General features: G+C 37.3%; 1 long non-coding RNA gene across 1 annotated transcript in view; it reads right to left on the reverse strand.

Annotated features, from left to right (window-relative positions):
- Positions 1-19,366, reverse strand: part of LOC120460269 (uncharacterized) — a 61,439-nt gene that overhangs the window by 37,728 nt on the left and 4,345 nt on the right. The window contains exons 3-4 of the long non-coding RNA XR_016150775.1: positions 8,477-8,530; positions 4,660-4,713 (exon numbers count right to left, since the gene is read on the reverse strand). This is a non-coding gene — a long non-coding RNA (uncharacterized LOC120460269). The remainder of the gene's footprint in view (positions 1-4,659; positions 4,714-8,476; positions 8,531-19,366) is intronic.

A 19,366-nucleotide genomic window follows, 5' to 3' on the forward strand; every position in this document is an offset into this window, starting at 1 on the left:
AGTGCAAGGTGCTTTATAAATAAACAAATAAAAACAACAAAAACAACAAAAGAGAACATCTCAAGCCTCAGAGAAAAATCCTAAAAACCATGTGGAACGCCATAGCAACACCCTAGCAACCACACAGCAATAAACTAAAACAGAACACCTTAGAAAGTGCAGAACAACACTATAGAAAACCACCTCTTACAACTGCATAGCAACACCCTAGCAACCACAACGAAATATGCTAAAAACACCTAAACATCCTAGGAACAGTAAAACACCCTGGCAACCACATACAAGACCATAGCGACACCCTAGAAACCACACAGCAACGTACAAAAAGCACATAAAACACCTTAGGAAGAGCAGAATAACAACCTGGAAACCACCAAATAGATAGACAGACAGATAGATAGAAAGATACATAGACAGATAGAACATCTTCGCCACCACATTATCAACACCATTATTACCTAACCCTAACCCACCATAGCAACCACATAGTAATATATATGTTAAAATACAGCAAAAAAAAAAAACAATCGTAGGAACCACAGAACACAAAATTAACACCCTAGCAACCACATAGTAATGTACCAAAAATGTATAGAACACTTTAGGAAGTGCGAAACAACACCTTGGAAACCATCAAGAACACCCTAACAACTACATAGCAGCACCCTGGCAACCACATTGTAGAGTACTAAAAACATTGAACACCTGGAAACCACATAAGCACCCTAGCAACCATGTTGCAACACCGTAAAATACAACCTTATGATTATTAGTCTGGATCTTTAAACATCCACACCCACCCATCTGTGAAATCTCTGATGTATCATCTTTGTTTATAGTGTCTTATAGGAGATCAGTCCAGGGGGCACATTTGACTTTTTAATGGATGGACATAGATGTACGTGTGTGTGTGTGTGTGTGTGTGTGTGTGTGTGTGTGTGTGTGTGAGAGAGAGAGAGAGAGAGAGAGAGATTGATCACATTGTGGGAGATTCCAACAGAATGCCTGGAATCTAATCTCTTACAGAACTGGAGAATATTATTGTCTTGACCTTCCACTGTCTGTCTCTCACATCAACACACACATGACTGGGATGGTATCTAGGTGTCATGTTAGTATGCAAACCTTCAAATGCAAATATGGTAATGGTATTGCAAGATATGAAATTAATCAAATCTTATTCATGGTCACATATATTCAAATACAACACACATAACACGCTAAGTACAGTGCTACTGAATACATCTGGTTTACATGACCAAACTAAATATTCAGAAGTGAGAACTAAAAAAACCTAGCAACACCTTAGAAAGTGTTAAACAACACCCTGGGAACCACAAAGAACAACATAGCAACACCATAGAATGTAATAAACCATTCAAAACACCTTAGAAACTGCAGAAACCCCTGCAACACCATAGCAACACCTTAGAAACCACATAGCAATGTGCTAAAAACACTCAAAACATCCTTGGTGACTGCAGTCAACCATATATGATACCATGGCAACACCATAGCAGTGTAATAAAACACTAAAAACCCCTGACAACCACATAGGACACCACCATAGCTACACCCTACTAACCACATAGCAATAAGTTAAAAACAAACTTAGAAGTGGAAACCATGTAGAACACCCTAGCAACACCTTAGGAACTGCTAAAAACCCCAGCAACCATTTAAGATACTACAGCAACACCCTAGCAACCACACAGGAAGGTGTGGTTTAGGAAGTGCAACTATCTTGAAAAAAAAATGAAATAACGACAACAAACAGTAATAATAATAATAATATACGACAATAATAAGTACTAAATGAAAAAATATATATATAGGTTTAAATTTGTATCTTTCAATCAAATGATCATATCGCCTTAAAAAAGTTTAATCGAGAAAGTAAATTTCTATATGAATTATCATGATCCTTTATAGTATCATCACATCCACGTCTCGTTATGGGTATATTTTCCTCTTTACATCTTTACATTTCCTCCTCGTGTCTCAAACCTCACCAAACCCTCATCCTCTAATAATCCTCCCCCAACATCTCTCCGTCCGTTCCTCCCTTCCAAATCCTTATCGAGCAAATGAACGCATCAGTCAAAGCTGACGTGATTATCAGGCCGGGTTATCACCTCCTGTCGGTCTGCGTTTGGCTGTTTGGAGCTCCAGAGGGCAAAAGCTCATTCACAAGAAGGTAAAGTGCTATTCAACCCAAGTTTGACCAAAGTGAGTTTGACGAATGAACAAACGAATATTTGGAATTAGGGAATTAGTGTAAAATGTACAATTTAGGCAGAGCAACAATTTGAAGAGAATCTGGGATATTCTTATATCTCAGTATCTGAATAAAAACACATCTGGTTTGCAATGTCCACATAGATGATCAACTGGACAGTGCAAATATGATGCAAATATGACTTTACAAAACCAATTCCAGGACACCTGCTGATTGGCTAGTGTTTTCAGCGGTCCCGGACTCTATAAAGACGTTTCTGGGTGCAGTGGCAGCGACTCGTCACGCAGGAAACCGTGATTACGCTCTGGTTTGTGGAATAGCAATTATGTGAACAGTGGCCTGTAATCTGTGGGATTTCCATGATACAATGTGTGTGTGTGTGTGTGTGTGTGTGTTTGTGGGGGCACACAAGAGATGGAAACACTCTCTCTTTTCCTTCTGCTTGGGCAAAGCAGTGGTCCGTGACACATTAGAGAGCTTCATATTTCCTGTGGCAGGTTCCAAAACTGTGATACGGTGGCAGTGACAAATCATATTTGCATACAGACCCCAGTTAGTTCACAGACACACAGTAGATCAACCAGAAAACCAAATGTTCTCGAACTGTGTGCTGCAGACACATAATGCGACAAACTCTAGATGGTGATTCAGTCTGTTATTGTTCAGGAAGACTAAAACTATTAAAAATACATTTATTCAACTGAAATAAAGCTTAAAAAATTAGATTAAAAAACTGAACTTAAAAAAAAGTCGAAATAAACAAAATAATAAACCACCTAGAGCACCATGGAAATACCCTAGCAACTATACAACCATGTACTAAAATGCATAGAACACTTTAGTCAGTGCAAAACATCATCCTGGCAACCACCTAGAACACCATGGAAACACCCTAGCAACTACACAACAATGTACTAAAATTCAGAACACTTTAGAAAAGGCAAACCAACATCCTGGTAACCACCTAGAACACTATAGAAACACCCTAGCAACTACACAACTATGTACTAAAATACATTGATTGATTTTATTTTGACCACTTAAATATAAAAATATGGAAAAAAAAAAAACAGTAAGAAACTGTTTCATACATTAAAATCAAATACAAAAGTAGTCAGGGATAACACAATAAAGCCCGAAGACTTATTTTCATTGTGGTCCCTTATAAAGGCAGCGAAAGAAGTCAAGTGGCAACACATCACACATCAATCATTCACATACATTAACCAAATTCATACATATTATACAAAAAAAATAAACTTGGTATTATAAAAACTACATTTGGTCCCTAAACCATAATTTCAGACCTTGTTTAAAATTACCTATACATAGAACACTTTAGTCAGTGCAAAACAACATCCAAACAACAACCACCTAGAACACCATGGAAACACCCTAGCAACTACACAACAATGTACTAAAAACACATAGGACACCTTAGGAACACCTCCATAGAAACCACAACACCCTGGCAACCACCTAGTAGAACACAATGGAGACACCCTAGCAACCATATACTGTAGTAATGTACTAAAAACGCACAGGATATGCAAATCCATCAAGAACACCCTATCAACTGCATAGCAACACCATAAACCTGAAATAAATAATAATAATAATAATAATTCGTTACATTTATATAGCGCTTTTCTGGACACTCAAAGCGCTTCACATAGAGGGGGGGATCTCCTCAACCACCACCAATGTGCAGCATCCACCTGGATGATGCGACGGCAGCCATATTGCGCCAGAACGCTCACCACACACCAGCTTACTGGTGGAGAGGAGACAGTGATGAAGCCAATTGGTGTATATGGGGATGATTAGGAGGCCATGATGGACAGAGGCCACTGGGCAAATTTGGCCAGGATGCCGGGGTTACACCCCTACTCTTTCGAAAGACATCCTGGGATTTTTTTTTTTATGACCACAGAGAGTCAGGACCTCGGTTAAAGTTGAATTAAAGCTATATATAAAGATTTAAAATTAATAACAATAAAAATGGCAACAGCACATAACAAAACGACCCAGAAAGATGATTTTCTGTCAGTCTGCACCTTTGAAATCGCGTTCCCACAGTTCTAACGGAGACCTGATAGATGTTGTCTTTGACTAGAGTAAAGTTCACCTCGACTCTTTGACCCTACCCAGACACCGTATTCATCCACACAGGCCACATTGAGCCCGTTGCCGAGGTGAGCTGGACTTTCTGGCAGGACTTCAATCTTGGCATAACAAACTGCCATTGTAACTTCCTGTCTTTAATCTGGGAGATCAATGCATGTGTCTTTCTTAATCAAAACTCCCACAGCGCACACACACGCGGCAGTCGTTTTGATCTCAGTCTCTTTTCAATGGGCTGTTTGATATGGGATAATATCTAACCTGAGCGAGGTGACTTGTGTAATTAAGGTGCGCACCTGTGCATGCCAGAGCCGCCCGTCCCGATTCACTCCCAAATCCGTCATGGACCACTAGAAAAAATAGATAAAGATTATAAATATAAACAATTTCTCACTCTAAATTAAAGACTAAATCAAAATCAAATTCTATATTTTTACTAGTGGTGTCAAAATATAGTGCTGACCAAAAATGTATGCACCTCTTGATGGAAATAATACCACAGCATTTATTTTCATCAAGAGGTGCATCAATGTTTAATGGAAGCTTGTTTCCGCAACAGAATAAAACATTTAAAAAGATAATTGCGATTTTTTTATTTCACAATTGCGAGTTTACATCTTACATATTTCTCAGAATTGCAAGATATAAAGTCCAAAATGTTTATATTTTGCAATACTGACGTTATAACACGCAATTGGGAGATATAAAGTCAGAATTGTGTGATATAATGTGAAGTCCAATTTTAAAGACTTTTTTCCTCAGAATTGTCTGTATCTCACAATTCTGACTTTATAACTCGCAATTGCGACTTTATATTACGCAATTGACCTATGGCTAAGCCACACCCTCAAACGCGATGAGCCAATCACAGTGCGCAGCTAACCCAATACACTCGGACATTCTCTGCCTCCACGTCCATTGAAATGCATTGCAGTTAGTCAGTTTTGTTTCGTTTCTTCTTGTCATTTTAAGTTTAAAATGGTCAAACGGTTCATGCAACTCCGACACAAGGTTTCCGAGAGGCTGGGCGACGGTGTGTGTTTTTTACCCTTTCCCAAGCCATATCTCAACCGAGATACGTGTCTGCTCTGGATTACGTTATACGGTAGACGACAACGTGGATAAATTAAACAAGGATGTCTACATCTGTCAACAACGTATTTGAACGTTATCTTTAAAATATCTAACGTAACGTTAGTCTAACGTTAGCCTAACATTAGAAAACGTGTGTTGTACAACATGTCCCTTAGCTTCATTAACGTATCTGTAAATAACCGAGATAACAAATGTTAACAATGTTGTGCATGTAAATACTGTCGCACCAAACGGTGATGGCAACGAAATGCGGTTTATCACGTTTACACTGTGACCTGTACAGCTGAAGCTTTTCATCAACCTTTTCAACAACAAAATTATTAATATAACCCATAGTTAAGGCCCGGTGATATATAATCCAGATGATATATAATCTCTCTGAATTTTGACTGTGTGTTTGAGTGAGTAGAGGGGGCGTGGCTTAGCCATAGGTCAATTCTGATGTACACTCGCCAGTGTGAGAAAATAAGTCAAAATTGTGGGATTAAAAGTTGCAATTACCTTTTTTATTTTTATAATCTGTGGTGGAAACAAGCTTCCCGCTTCCGTAACTTTTGGACCAGATCTTGTATTGTCGATGTACGAGTCCAGCACTATTTTTTCAGTGAATTTAAGCTCTGTATTTTGTTTCTGTATTTTTGTATAATGATCTTATTTTAATGGCAGAATATTTTTTTAACAAAAACAAATCTTTTATTAATCAAAATGGCTTAAACGTTTTTCACTTGGTTTATAGTTCACTCACTGACCACTATATCCCCCTCTGTAATGTGCAATTTCTCACACAATTCCTCTTTTTACTGAAAACAATCAGCTGTCAAACTGAAGTGGTGTGGAGCGAGCGTTCATTCTCGCTACTGCTTCTCACTTATGCATTTAGCAGCGCCGCTAATCACAGCGTAATGACTAAACTGTGACTCAGCAGGAAACGGCCAATGTGTTTAACCTCCCAGTGGCTTCATGACTCACGGCTTTACTTGGCAAACGCGCTCGCGTAGCCCAACCGTGCGCTAACTCAACGCACCACAGGAGCTTTCCCACAGACGGCAGGTGAAACACCATTTCTAGGGGAATCTCTTCCCGTTTTCCAGTCTTTTAGCAGAATGTTTCATTTGGACATTTCTTTTCCGTGTGTTTTGTGCGAGTGTTTGGTTTTAGCATTGACGAATTCCAGAAATTCCAGCTTTGTTGACGATCCAATTCTTTGCTGACTTAAGATTTGTTTTCTTAATGTCCATGTTGAATGTGTTTGAATTTCTGTGGTGTTTTAACAGACATAAAAAAAAACTTCCTGGCAAGGTTCTCTCAAAGTTATGACATTAAAAGAGCATTCAGTCAGTTGAAATCAAAATAATAATCCAAGGCACTCGATTTATAGTACAAAAGTTAAAAAGCCTTTGTTAGTTCATGGCTTTAATTCATAAAATTGTTGACAGAGACACCTACGCGTTGCGGCTTATGCCTTCGTCAGGGTGTGTGTAACAAACAAAGTCACAGCAGGTGCATTTTAAGTAGCAGTTGATTAATCTTAATAGTAAACACCTGGTCATACTATGCAACGTTAGCCAGCAGGGAGCAGAGTTCAACAGATAGCATAATATCCTACAACATATCAAGTCAAGAGAGAAAAAATAAATAAATATATAATAATAATAATAATACAAAATGATAATAAAAACCAGTTATCTGGTCTTTAATAATGTTATTTCAAAAAATTTTAAACAGTTTAAAAATACAACAGGCAATTTTCGGTCCATTTTATTTCGCGGTTCAGTGGTTCAAATTCGACAGTACTTCCATAGCACATCTAAAACAATGTCATATTTGCATTCAAAATGTCATAACTCAACGACTGTCATAACAAACATCATGCATAAAACTTCCTTCATATTCATAACGTATGTCATGCATAATTACTGTATGAAGGTGTCATGTTAGTCTTATGCACACCCCTTGATTTTTTTTTTGTCAAATGTTGCATATTTATGCAGCTCAAACTAGAATTTTTGCACACAATCTACACGGCTTATCACTTTCAAAAGTCCTGAATTAAATTGTTTGCATTAAGTGATTCGCATGCTCTTTTGTTTGGGAAAGGTATCGTTTTCGCATTCAATTCAGTGCAATATGAAGTGCGGTTTGCTGAATTTTGATGCATGTTTGGCCTGACACAAATAATATGAGATTGTGAGCTTGGGCTTGCCGCTGATGTTTGTCCTGGCAGAAGCGGAGGATGTTTTTCCTCTCTTTCCACTCCCTGCCAGACTCACACGACACATTGCAGATCTGTTTGTTGTTCTGAGGCCTCGTGCCATGTACGTTTTACGATGTTTAGGAAATTATTTTTATTTTTTGTCCGACTTTGCGGTCCGCTGCATGAGCTTTTTGCATGATAAAATATTTTTCTTTCGCTCTGTCCGTTCGAAACGTATAATTAGCAATTAAGCCGAAGCCGTTTTCTTGGCAAGGCTTCTGACTCGCAATATTCCCCCCTCCCAGAAATGATGGTGGTGCGCTTTTGATGACCTGCAGTTTTGTTCTCGGAAGAAAAGCAAATATAGGATATTGATCTACTACACGAAACGACAGCGCTCTTATTGCCTTTTCTCAAATAAATCACAAATGCAAACGCAACAACCTCAGGGAGCGCCTGTAAATTACGTTCACGAAAGATTCATTTCTCGCTCTGTAAGTCTGGTTTAAAGCACAGTGACCTCTGACCCCAGCGTGGCGTGCCGTGAGAAAAGCGTCCTGCGGTTCACTGCGGTCCGTCTTGGGAACCCTTTGTCGTGGTTTGGTCTGCATGGCGGGACACAGCTGTTTTGTTTTTATTTTGGACGACGAGGAGTTCGGGAACTTCACCTTTTGCCAACGTTTAATTAGAAAAACAAGCGTGCTTTGAAGACGCTCGACTGCCATTAGGATAAACGCAGAAACGTTTCAGCTCGATTTACTCATCACGATGTCTAAATGACATTTCTCAATGACATTTCAAAGAAAATGTCATTGTTTACTCACCGTGATGTCGTCGTTTCAATCCTGGAAGACTCCTCTGGCTTCACCTTCCGTGATCTGTGAGGGGAAAACAGCATGAAATTAAGACGAAATTAATTATTAATTTTTATTCACAATTTATGAATGTGTGTGTGTGTGTGTGTTCATGTTTTTCTATCCCGGTGGGGACTTAAACCTGAATGCACACACACTGTTGGACCTAAAGTGAGTCCTCATGGGTAAACATGCTTATAAATCATAAGGAATTATTATTTATATTAATTATTAATTATTATTATATTATTATTATTTTTGAAAATGTAAAAATGCAGAATGTTTCCTGTGATGGACAGGTTTAGGGGTCGGGTTAGTCTGTGTGTGTGTGTGTCAGAGTGTGAAATACACCTTGAAATAACACCTTGCAGGACAAAAAGTGTGTTAAGAAACAGTCATAAAAGCACACTTTTATTTAATTATTAATATATTATCTGCAAGTACCGTTTTTTTAAAAATATAAAATATCTTTTAAGATTTGAAGCACACTAAGCCCACACATTAAATACTATTAAGTGCATTTCTGTATTTTAATGAACTGATTAGACTCTTAAATTCGTCCGGCTGTGGCTCATTTGCAGCTTTACGTTGAGTTTATATAGAGTGTGATTTCCTCTTGAAAAGACTGACGCTCTTCATTGTGTTTTCCTCTGTGAGGTTTGTCCGGCCGGCCTGACTTTGTTTCTTTGGTGTTCGAGAAGTTCATTTTGTTCTGCTTATGTATGTAGGGTGAAGCTCCGGGTCAGGAGTGGGTAATAATTAACCAGTAGGAGAATTCAGGGTGGTGGAAGAGTTTGGTGAACATTTTGTACTCACACTTAAACAAAAGCACACATACTCGCACATACATACACTCTCTCTCTAACACACCCACACACACTAATACTTATTCATTATTATAAATTCTTAAATTTCAAATGTTTAATTCAACAATAAATAATTTTTATTATAAAAAAACAAATATTTAAAATTATATTTAAAAGAAAATGTTAAATATTTTAAATGTTCCAAAAAATAATCAAATAAAATAGTCCAGATAGTCAGTGTAGTCTCAGACTTGGACGTTAGTGTATCAGAAGTAGTGGCGTGGTGTCGGTTTAAACCAAATGCAAAGGGAGGCGGTCAGGAATGCGAGGGAGTTGAACATTGATAGAAGATGAATTGATATTCATAAAGCATAACGTCTGAGGTAATACTCAAAGGTGTGAACACTATTATGGAGAGAGCTGTGTGTGTGTGTGTCATACGGGACGCTTTGAGCTGCCAGCACAGATTATAACACTCCTCCTGATGTATATTTCTCTTGGGGGTCAAAGGTCAATTTGTGTAGCAAGAGATGGGCTGAATTTGGAAAAGCACACTAAACAATGTTAATGTAATATAATTTATATTCATTTATGCATTAGGCATATCCAAAGAAGAATACTTTTATTATTTATTTATATTTTAAATAAGCTATTTTTATTTGTTCATTTTTATCTTAGTTTAAGTTTTAGTCATTTTGTTATGGGCTTTTTACATTTTTATTCATTTTTGCTTTTATAAATTTTGCTACTTAGATTTCGGTTTTAGTAATTTTAGTACTTCAACTTATTATTTAATACTTATTTAAGTTTTTGTTTTATAAATTTAGAGAGTACAGGCATGATATATAAATTAGTAAATAAATAAATAAATGAATGACTACATGAATAAATAAATGGATGAATACATAAATAAATAAAACAAATATACAAAAAAAGTATATTTAAAATATGTTTAGAAAATATATCATGTTTAATAAACTTGCAATCAATGCAATCTATGCATTAAATCAGATTTACCTTTAAATAAAACACGTTTTTCATCTTATATTGATATTTTATTATTGAACATTTTAATTTACAATATCAAATAAATTTGTGTCGTTGCATATTGCATACTTTTCTAAACAATTAAAGACTATTCCAACCCAAACAGAGCCAAGAAAAATCTCATTCAGACACAAAATATTAAAAATGTTCCAGACTAGATATTTTTTGTGTAAACATGCCTTATCAGTGCATCCAAATTGCTTTATTAAACTTTATTGGCCTCAAAAGATTCTCATAAGCATTAATTACTTTATTATTACTTTCTATATGTTTTGCATTGTTCCACCCCAGTGTTTTATTTCTATAAAACGGCAATTAAACACATTTGTGTTGAATTGTAGGTCACAGGTTACTTGTGTAATGTTTGCTCAGGGTTTTAGGCGATAAACTGATAACCCGAAACAAACGTTCGATTAGTCCTGAGCTTTTGTCTGGACGTCAGCCTGTGTGTTTGGGTTGTTCGGCTGTTTTGAAACCATCCCGGCCTCCAATTCATGAAATGCCTTTGGTTTTATTGTTTGTTCCAAAAAGCAGATCCATCTTGATTATGTTAGTTTACATTTGAAAGGCTGGTTTTAATGTTTGAAGACGAGTCTTCACTTGAGGGATGTTTCAGCGGTGAACGTGACGGCCCGTCATCTGTTATTGGAAACAGCCGGGAAAATGTTGTGTCGGATTACCTAATTGAAAGCATCCACTACATTCGTCTGCAGGAAGGTGACGTGCTTTAACACTGGTCAACGCTCAGCCTGGCAGATGTTTATTTGCACATGAGAATCCGATGAAGGAAAACGCTGGGATTTAGGAAGCGAGAAACATCAAGGAAAAGTTGTAATTTTTTTTAGAGAGAATTTTGCATGGAAAGTATTTCACGCAAATGAATGTGAACAGAAATCAAACCAAATGTGGGGAATTCACAACAACCATCAAACTGCAAGGTTTGAACAACTATCATTTATTTTCATTGACAAATTAGTTTTTTCTTTTGGTTTGGAGAAAATAATTAAAGTAAAGCATTTAATTCATTGAATTATCCCCAAAATAGTCCATATAACCACCATTTAATATATAAAACCTTACATTGGACATAATTTCCAGCAAAAGTGACTAAATCTCAATAAGTTGCTGTAATATTGAACCACTCATACGCAATACAAAATGTTGGACATATAGCATACTCTAAAGGCCTGTTCACACTAATGACGATTGCAAACTGCATGCAAAATGTTGCTCATCTGCCCACTATAACGATAATTATATTATCATCCACACCAATGAACAATATCGTTCTGTTTAAGTGCGTGCTACAGTTTTGTCGCTCTTTAAACTCTTTAAAGCAGAATGGATTCTGATTGGCTCGTCGTTCTTATGTGCAATTATTGTTATAGTTGTGATGTGGAATCAGAATTAGAAGACATCTTTTTTCATTTTTAGTTTTTGGTTTAAATCGTCCTCTACTGTTTGTTAATTTGGGGTTAACTTTAATCCCAGCTAACAAAAATATGTTCTAAGAACATGTTGCCAAAAGTTCCAATTCGGAATGTTCTCGGAACGTTCAAAATGTCCAGTTTTTTTTTTGTTTGTTTTTTAAATGTTTCAAAACGTTCTTGGTTATTTGAACGTTAAGGGAACATTCCGAATCGGAACTTTGGCAAAATGTTCCATTTGATCAGTTTGCAAACATTATGGGGAATTTTACTTTTAAATGTTCTCTAAGAGTTCGTTCTGAAACAAGTAGAAAAAAAACATCCAACTATAAAGTTTAAAGTATAAATAAATGTTTTTATGCTAAAGTTTTTAGAACGTTATTAAAGACCAGATAACTGAGAACTTTTAAGGAACCTATGCAGAGCGTTCCCTCAAGCAGCACACTAACATTTGGCCAAACAGCTCTTGCAAAAAAACAGGGAAACATGCAATATTTCATTCATCCTTAATGACATTCACTTCCTGCTGGGTCACTCAACATCGTCAGAGATTTCTATTTCCGTCCTATATCGAAATTTCATGAGCGATACATGATTCTGGGCGGAAATGTGTCCGCGCCGATGACGCACTGTTCAGGATGCGAGGAGGAAAAACGTGCCAAATCCGCTTGTAGATGATGGCACTATGTTCGCGTATGCATGACGGGTTAAAACAGTGGGTGTCCTCGTCTCTTCAGACCTCTGCTTCATCCTTCAAGCAGCAGGGGATACAAAACACATCGAATTAATCCGACTCGTGAAAACGGGTCGTCTGAAAGGGTTTTGTGGGGACTTAGAGAGGGGTGTTGTCTAAAAAGCTTTTTCACAGTGAAAACACGCTGATTACGTTATTGTTGAGTGGCTTTTGATTCCCACACGAGGACCTAATGCTTCCCCGAGGAGACCTCCATTAACCGGCACAGCGGGGATTAAACCTCCACCTCATCAGAGGCTCGGACCCTCAGCGAATCACGGGAAACGCTGGTCCGGCTCTCCAGCGCTTTTGACCGTTGCGCCTCTTTCTAGTGGCTGAATGCGGGGTTCACAGTTTGTTGTTCCAAAACAATGCGCAGGGGTTGGATGAATGAAGAGTCTTGCGTTTTTTTCTGCGTTGTGTTCCCCCTCCATCTCTTCTTCTGCTCCAAGGGAACGTAATTAGAGTGGGGAATTGGACGGGAGGAGGCTTGGGATGGGGGTTGAGAATGAGAAGGCTATTATCCCGCTGTTAGACGTGAATGGAGAGACCCACTCAGACGGCACAAAAGGGACGAAGCTGAGAGGAGCCCTTGCTAAAAGAGACCCGGCTTCACCGGAGCTTCAGTTCGGGAACAGATGCGACGACAAGCTCTGAGAGGCAGCGTTTATGTTTGGTGGAGAATGTTAAGATAAAGAAATGACGAAAAAGTCCTTGCGGAATTGTGTCGAACCTTCCGAAACATGGACTAAAAGTATTTGTTTTGCATTGTGAGATTATTTTCATGACTTTAAAATCATAAACACGTCAAATTCTCACTTTAATGCAAAAGAATACTTCTCATTCGTGTGATGTGGAAATTATTATTATAAAGCAAAGCCAAATCTCATTCTTGTTCCCATAATGTTGAAATTATTGTTATTTAAAAGCAGGTCGTACGTGCCCCCTGCTCGATTTTTTTGTGATTTTAATATGCAAATGACACATTTCTGAGCGTGACTTAACAAAAATCAGCTTAGTTATCGAAAACCAACCCGGAAGTTTGAATCTTACACATGCACTGTATCATAAGAAGTAGGGCTGGGTAATAAATATCGATTTCTCGATATTAATCGATTCTCATCTTTACGAACCGATATCGATTCTTAAATCTCAAGAATCGATTAGTCATCCTGTTTCATTTGAATGAATGGATCATTGTATCGCTGCTGCGCGCATCCAAAAAAAAAAAAAAAAAAAAAAAAAAAAAAAAAAAAAATCGCAATAATCTTTGTCCTTTGTTACTATTGATATGAAACAAAGTCTCAGTTTTCAAATTACATCCATTTTCTTTAGAAACTCAAAAACATAAATAAGGTTTTGGATCAAGAGAAGCAGCAGCGCTGATCTCTCTTCCGGCTTAATAATACCAGTTACAGCGCCAAATAAACATGAAAGTGTGTTAAAGATAGAGTACAACTTATCGAAATCCGTATCATGTCACATTGATTTGCTCAATCAGCGTTTCAACCGTGGAAAGACGTCAGTTAAACGGCTTGTAATCCATGTATCGTCATATTTACCTCAGAAAACCCACATAAACTCGTTAGTCAGCTAGAAAAAATAACTCTAGAGAGGAGCATTTTGCTAAATATATACACCATATTACATATGCATTATAATCTTAATGTTCTTCAATATTTAATTGAATAAATCTGGCAAGTTTTTTTATGACAGCCACCATTTAAATGTTTAGATTTCATATAATCTTCTTATTATAAAAAATAAATAAGTGTAATTTAAGTGTTTGTATAGCTACAAAACAGTTCATTATTACCTTCATATTAGGCTAATGAAGTCTATAGGCTACAACTAGACTCCCATAGTTTACAGCATTAGTTAAGAGATTTAATTTCCTTGAGAAAATTAGCTATTTATTGTAACTGATGTCCAAAAATCAATATTGATTTGAATCGGAATTGAATCGAACTGCAAGCTTGTGAATCGAAATCGAATCGAATTGTGAAATTTGTGTCAATACCCAGCCCTAATAAGAAGTCAGATTGTTTAGTTTGGGCCGGTGTATGATTGGCTAAACTGTTCATGTCAAATGTACATACAGGTATTGATACTGCAGATTTTATGCAAAAAAATGTATATATAAAATGTAAAATGTATATAAAATGTAAAAAAAAAAGTCTAAATTGTCCTAAAAAATAGGCTTTATTTTCATGTATGCAATAAAATGGAGAGTGAAATGTGAGCCGTTTTCAAGAGATTCAGGTGAGAAGCCATTTGTAAGTGAGCCTCATCATCCAGCGTTGTGTAAGTCAGCAGCGCTGTTCACTTTTTCCTCCACACTACACACTACAGAGCATTTCCAGAGAAGGTCAGGTCTTACGCACGCTCACCACACGCGTATCAGGAAAACACGTTACTGTGTGGCCAAGGGGTTAAAAAAAGATTTTGGAGAGGGAGAGAGAGGAACTTCCCTGAGTATCGGCCATTGCGGTGAAGTTTACGATATGGAGAAAAAAATGGGGTGTCAGGAAAGAGTTATAGGAACCAAACGACAGCTGTTAATATTACCAGCAAAGGAGAAAGGTCAGCTAGATTAGCACAATAAACATACAAAAGTTGGTAAAATAGGTGAGGAATTACTGTGAAAGCTTGATAATACATACATTAATAAAATATAAGGATTATTAATAAGCTGTTGTGGTATTCAAACTGAAATTTTAATTGTATTAGCATCAGCTGCAGCCATTTAACAGATTTTTTTGCTGCCTGATTGGTTATTTTGTGGCAAATTTTAACTATATCATAGCAAATCAACGCAAGTATATGTTTCTATATTATTGGCCAGCTCTTTATATAAAGTTGGTCAACTTTATCTGCATACATACAGTATACTAACGTAGGGCGATATACAGTATATACTATATATAATACATTTATGCAATAATGTATATATATATAATAATGAGTATTTGATTATTGTTGATTTGTTTTATTGTGTCTGTAAGGTGTCCTTGAGTGTCATGTAAGGCGCCTATAAATAAAATGTATTATTATTATTATTATATTGCAAATCTCTATGTTTTGCAATGATACCAATCGATAAAAGTATATTATTGACCAGCTCTAATTTGCTAATTGCAACTATAAGATATTAAGATTTCACATCATGATTTTCTGTAAAGCTCCTCTGAATAAAATGTGGATTGTGAAAAGTTCTATATGGACAAAAATGTGAATTCTGAAATCACATGGCGTCATGTTCACCCCAAAAATGAGCACAGAAAACGCGCTGTAGATCCCGTCTGGGCCTGTATGGTGGTAGTGGAATTGGTCTAACATTGGCGTGGCATAGAGACCAGCCCAGTTAATAGTTTCCAGCCTGGTCATGAACCACTTCCTAAATGAGGCCTGTGTTTCTGACCCCAAGGCCCCTGTCCTGTCTGGGGCAACAGAGCCGCAAACACACACGCGCTCGCCCGCTTAATGCATCTAGAGTCTGTAGGCATGGCGAACTGTGAGCGCCTTTCAGCTGCATGCGTTTCGACATGAAAATCACATTCATGACCGACCGATGTGATCCTTGAGAGGGAGGAATCAGAAATGAGATCTCAGTCAAGTCTCTAAATGTAAGAATTGTCATGTATTAATTACTTTATCAATGTTTGAATGGCTTGTCTGGAAACTTGAGCGTTCATCAAGCCTGGACTCAGGAAATCAAAAGTGTGACGTTAACATGTTCCTGAGAGTATTTCTTACGTTTAAGGACACATGAAACTAATGCCTATGTAATGTTCGAAAGAGCCTTCTTGCTGCCTCAAACATTTTTAAAAACAATCAACTTGGAGGTTTGAGTCATTTCAACTTAAATTACATTACAATGACTTTAAAAATTCAGTTCAATCTTGTAAAACTTAAACTGAAAATTGCTGAACTTATTTTAAAAACATGTTGTCAACTTATCTTTTACAGTGTATTTTGTCATTTTCCAGTACAAATGTCTTAACATTCTTAAACCCAAATACATTTATACAGAAATCATAATATTAGCCAATTGGAAACAAAATTGTTTTCCCTTTAAATTAAGCTTATTTCTCTGACGGATTTCTCTGGCAGATATTTTGGATTTATATGAAACTTTGTACTGGAAAACAAGACAAAAACCTTTTTTCTCAGTGTAAATTCTGTCCATTTGTATCTATAATCTTAACAAATGACAACTCTGGACTCATTTGTGTCTCATTTGTATTTCTACTACGGAAGTTTGGGAAAAACATCTGAGACGAAGTCGATGTTTAATCGAAACATACCTGAGAATAACATTACGGAAACGAAGCTTATCTTTGGAAACGGAGCTTATCTGGAGTCCAGGTGCTTTATTTGGAGGCCTTTTGGAGGAAAAAGCACATTTGAAACTCTCTGAAACGCTTTCCACTACCCAAACCACAGTTTCTGGGAGACGTTGAATCAGAAAGTGATCTACGCCGCATGGATTACCCGTGTTAGGGTGGCCGCTGGTTGGAAGGCCCCTGAAGGGATTTCCTGACCTTAGTTCAAAAATAAGGCGCTTTAACGACCATTTCTCTGTGTATTTCAGGGTCTGTCGAGAGGCGAGGCCGCGTGAGTCAACGTCTCCTAAAGAGAATCGCCACGCTTGGCTGAAAAACCACAGGGGTCCATACCCAGCTAAGAGGGAACGTTCTGCCAAGGTTCTCTCGAAGTTTTGAACAAACGTTCTTTCAGTCGCGTTAATGGAATGATTGTTGGTGATCTGGTCTTTAATAATGGTCTCAAAACTTCGCTCATTGAACTTTTTAAATGAATCATTTTAGTTAGGCCTTCATCAAACTTTTGAACATTGCTACTGCTTGTTTTAGAATGTTCAGAGAACATTCAAATGTAACATTTTTTTAAAAGTTACTCATTTTAGAATGTTCAGAGAACATTCACATTCTCATAGTAAAATGGAATGTTCCCTTAAAGGGTTAGTTCGGTATTTTACACTTAAAGCCCTGTTTTAAGATCGTTTCTGATGAAATAGAACGGTTAAGATTGAAATTTGGACTTTCCAACAGGATTTATCGTAGTTTTTGTCTGACTCCATTGACTTGACTTAGTACAAAAACTACGATAAAACAAGTTATGTATTTGTGTAAAGAGAGCTGATGCAAAAATTTCTGCGGCTGATGTTACGATTAACCGGGGGACGAGAGGAGACGGTTGCACGTGCGTGCATGTCAAGAAAGAGCGCACCCGAACTGACAGAATCTGCTTTACTTTGTGTATTTTCTCTTTCACGTCCGTCTAAACAGTAACCGGCGGTGTGGTACTGTAGATCTCTGTGCTCTGGCCTTCGGATTCGCCGCACATTGCGTGAGATTCAATCGTTGCTCGCTGGTGTATGTGACAGAGGTCGTCAACATAGTATTAATTAAGACCCAAAAACAACAAAGCCCAAACAATAAACACCCGTCCGCAAAAGCCACTACTGCCTCCCCGACCCGACCGGGGTTCAGCCAAAGAAAGTAAATACAGTAATACGTTCAAGATTTGTTCTCCCTCCGCCCAGAGAGCAGCTCTTTGTGGGGCTTTAAGTGAAAGTGTTATTCAGTTCGATTGTCATTGCACGAAGTGGCGTTGAAATGATCATGTTCCTGGCGGCGTTCCTCTGCAGATGTGCAGCTTGGCACCTCAAGTCATTTCTCAAATAACCACATAGTTGGTCAAATGGGGCACTTCAATAAATGGTTTCTTTTAGCACTATTTAAGTAGTATTTTCTTGCTATCGGTGTCTAAAACACGTGTTTATGTGTACATCGTTCAGCAGTTTCTGCACAGCCAGTACAGTTAAACCTTTAAACAACTCAAGCCAACTTTTAAGAAACACACGCTAATCCTAATTGTCAAACGGTTTTTGTGAGTAGACTTTAGTTACACTCTTGAAAATAAAGGTTGCAAAAGGGTTTTTTCCAGCAACGCAATAGAACAGCCATTATTGGTTCCCAAAAAGAACCTTTCAGTGGACATTCTAAAAAGTGTTTCATCAAAATAAAGAACCTTTTGTAAAAGATTCAATGGATGTTAAAGGTTCTTAAATGGAACCATCAATGCTAATATAGAACCTTTATTTTTAAGAGTGTACTTCCAGCTGTCAGATTTCACTTCTATTCATCCATCCAATCCTGCGATTACAAATAAAAGTGTAAGATAGGATGGAAATGCAGGTAGCGAAATGAAAACTTTGGAGGTTTATTCTAGACTCATGAATATTAAAAGCTGTAACATCATCCTATCATCAAGTCTGCTTGCCTGTTCAAGTTCACAAGATGTTTAATAGTGACATATCATAAGCCTGTTTGATAATGTTCATTGAAAAAGTGAAAAGACTGACAGCAAAATCTATATTTCAAGCATGTCGAATTTTAATTGATTTTTTTTTTTAGCTCAAATGCATCATGGTTTAAGAATGTTTAGATATTTTACTGAAAGATTTTTAGTCGGATAATGATTTACATCAATAGTCATTAGGTTATAGGTGTGTGTGTGTGTGTTTGTGTGTGCTTAGTCCTTTGGCTTGACTGTGATTGAATCGCCTCATAAGTGAAAAACCAAACCGGGTGCAATCGTCAACCGCAAACCAACACTGTGGTCCAAATGTTTTTCCAACATGGCATGTATTTATCCGAAACATATTGGGATTAGAAAGAAAAAAAAGGATTTTTCATTTCCATGACACTAGTAAGAGGGCAAAGGAGGTGACTGTTGGCCCGGTTAGTGCTGAGAAGTAACATGACTGCTAACATGATGCTCGTTTGCCGCCACCCAAATCCCGCTGGAAGAACAGCGTGTT

Source organism: Pimephales promelas, chromosome 25 (assembly GCF_988280905.1).
Source record: "Pimephales promelas chromosome 25, fPimPro1.hap1.1, whole genome shotgun sequence".
NCBI classification, from domain to species: domain Eukaryota; kingdom Metazoa; phylum Chordata; class Actinopteri; order Cypriniformes; family Leuciscidae; genus Pimephales; species Pimephales promelas.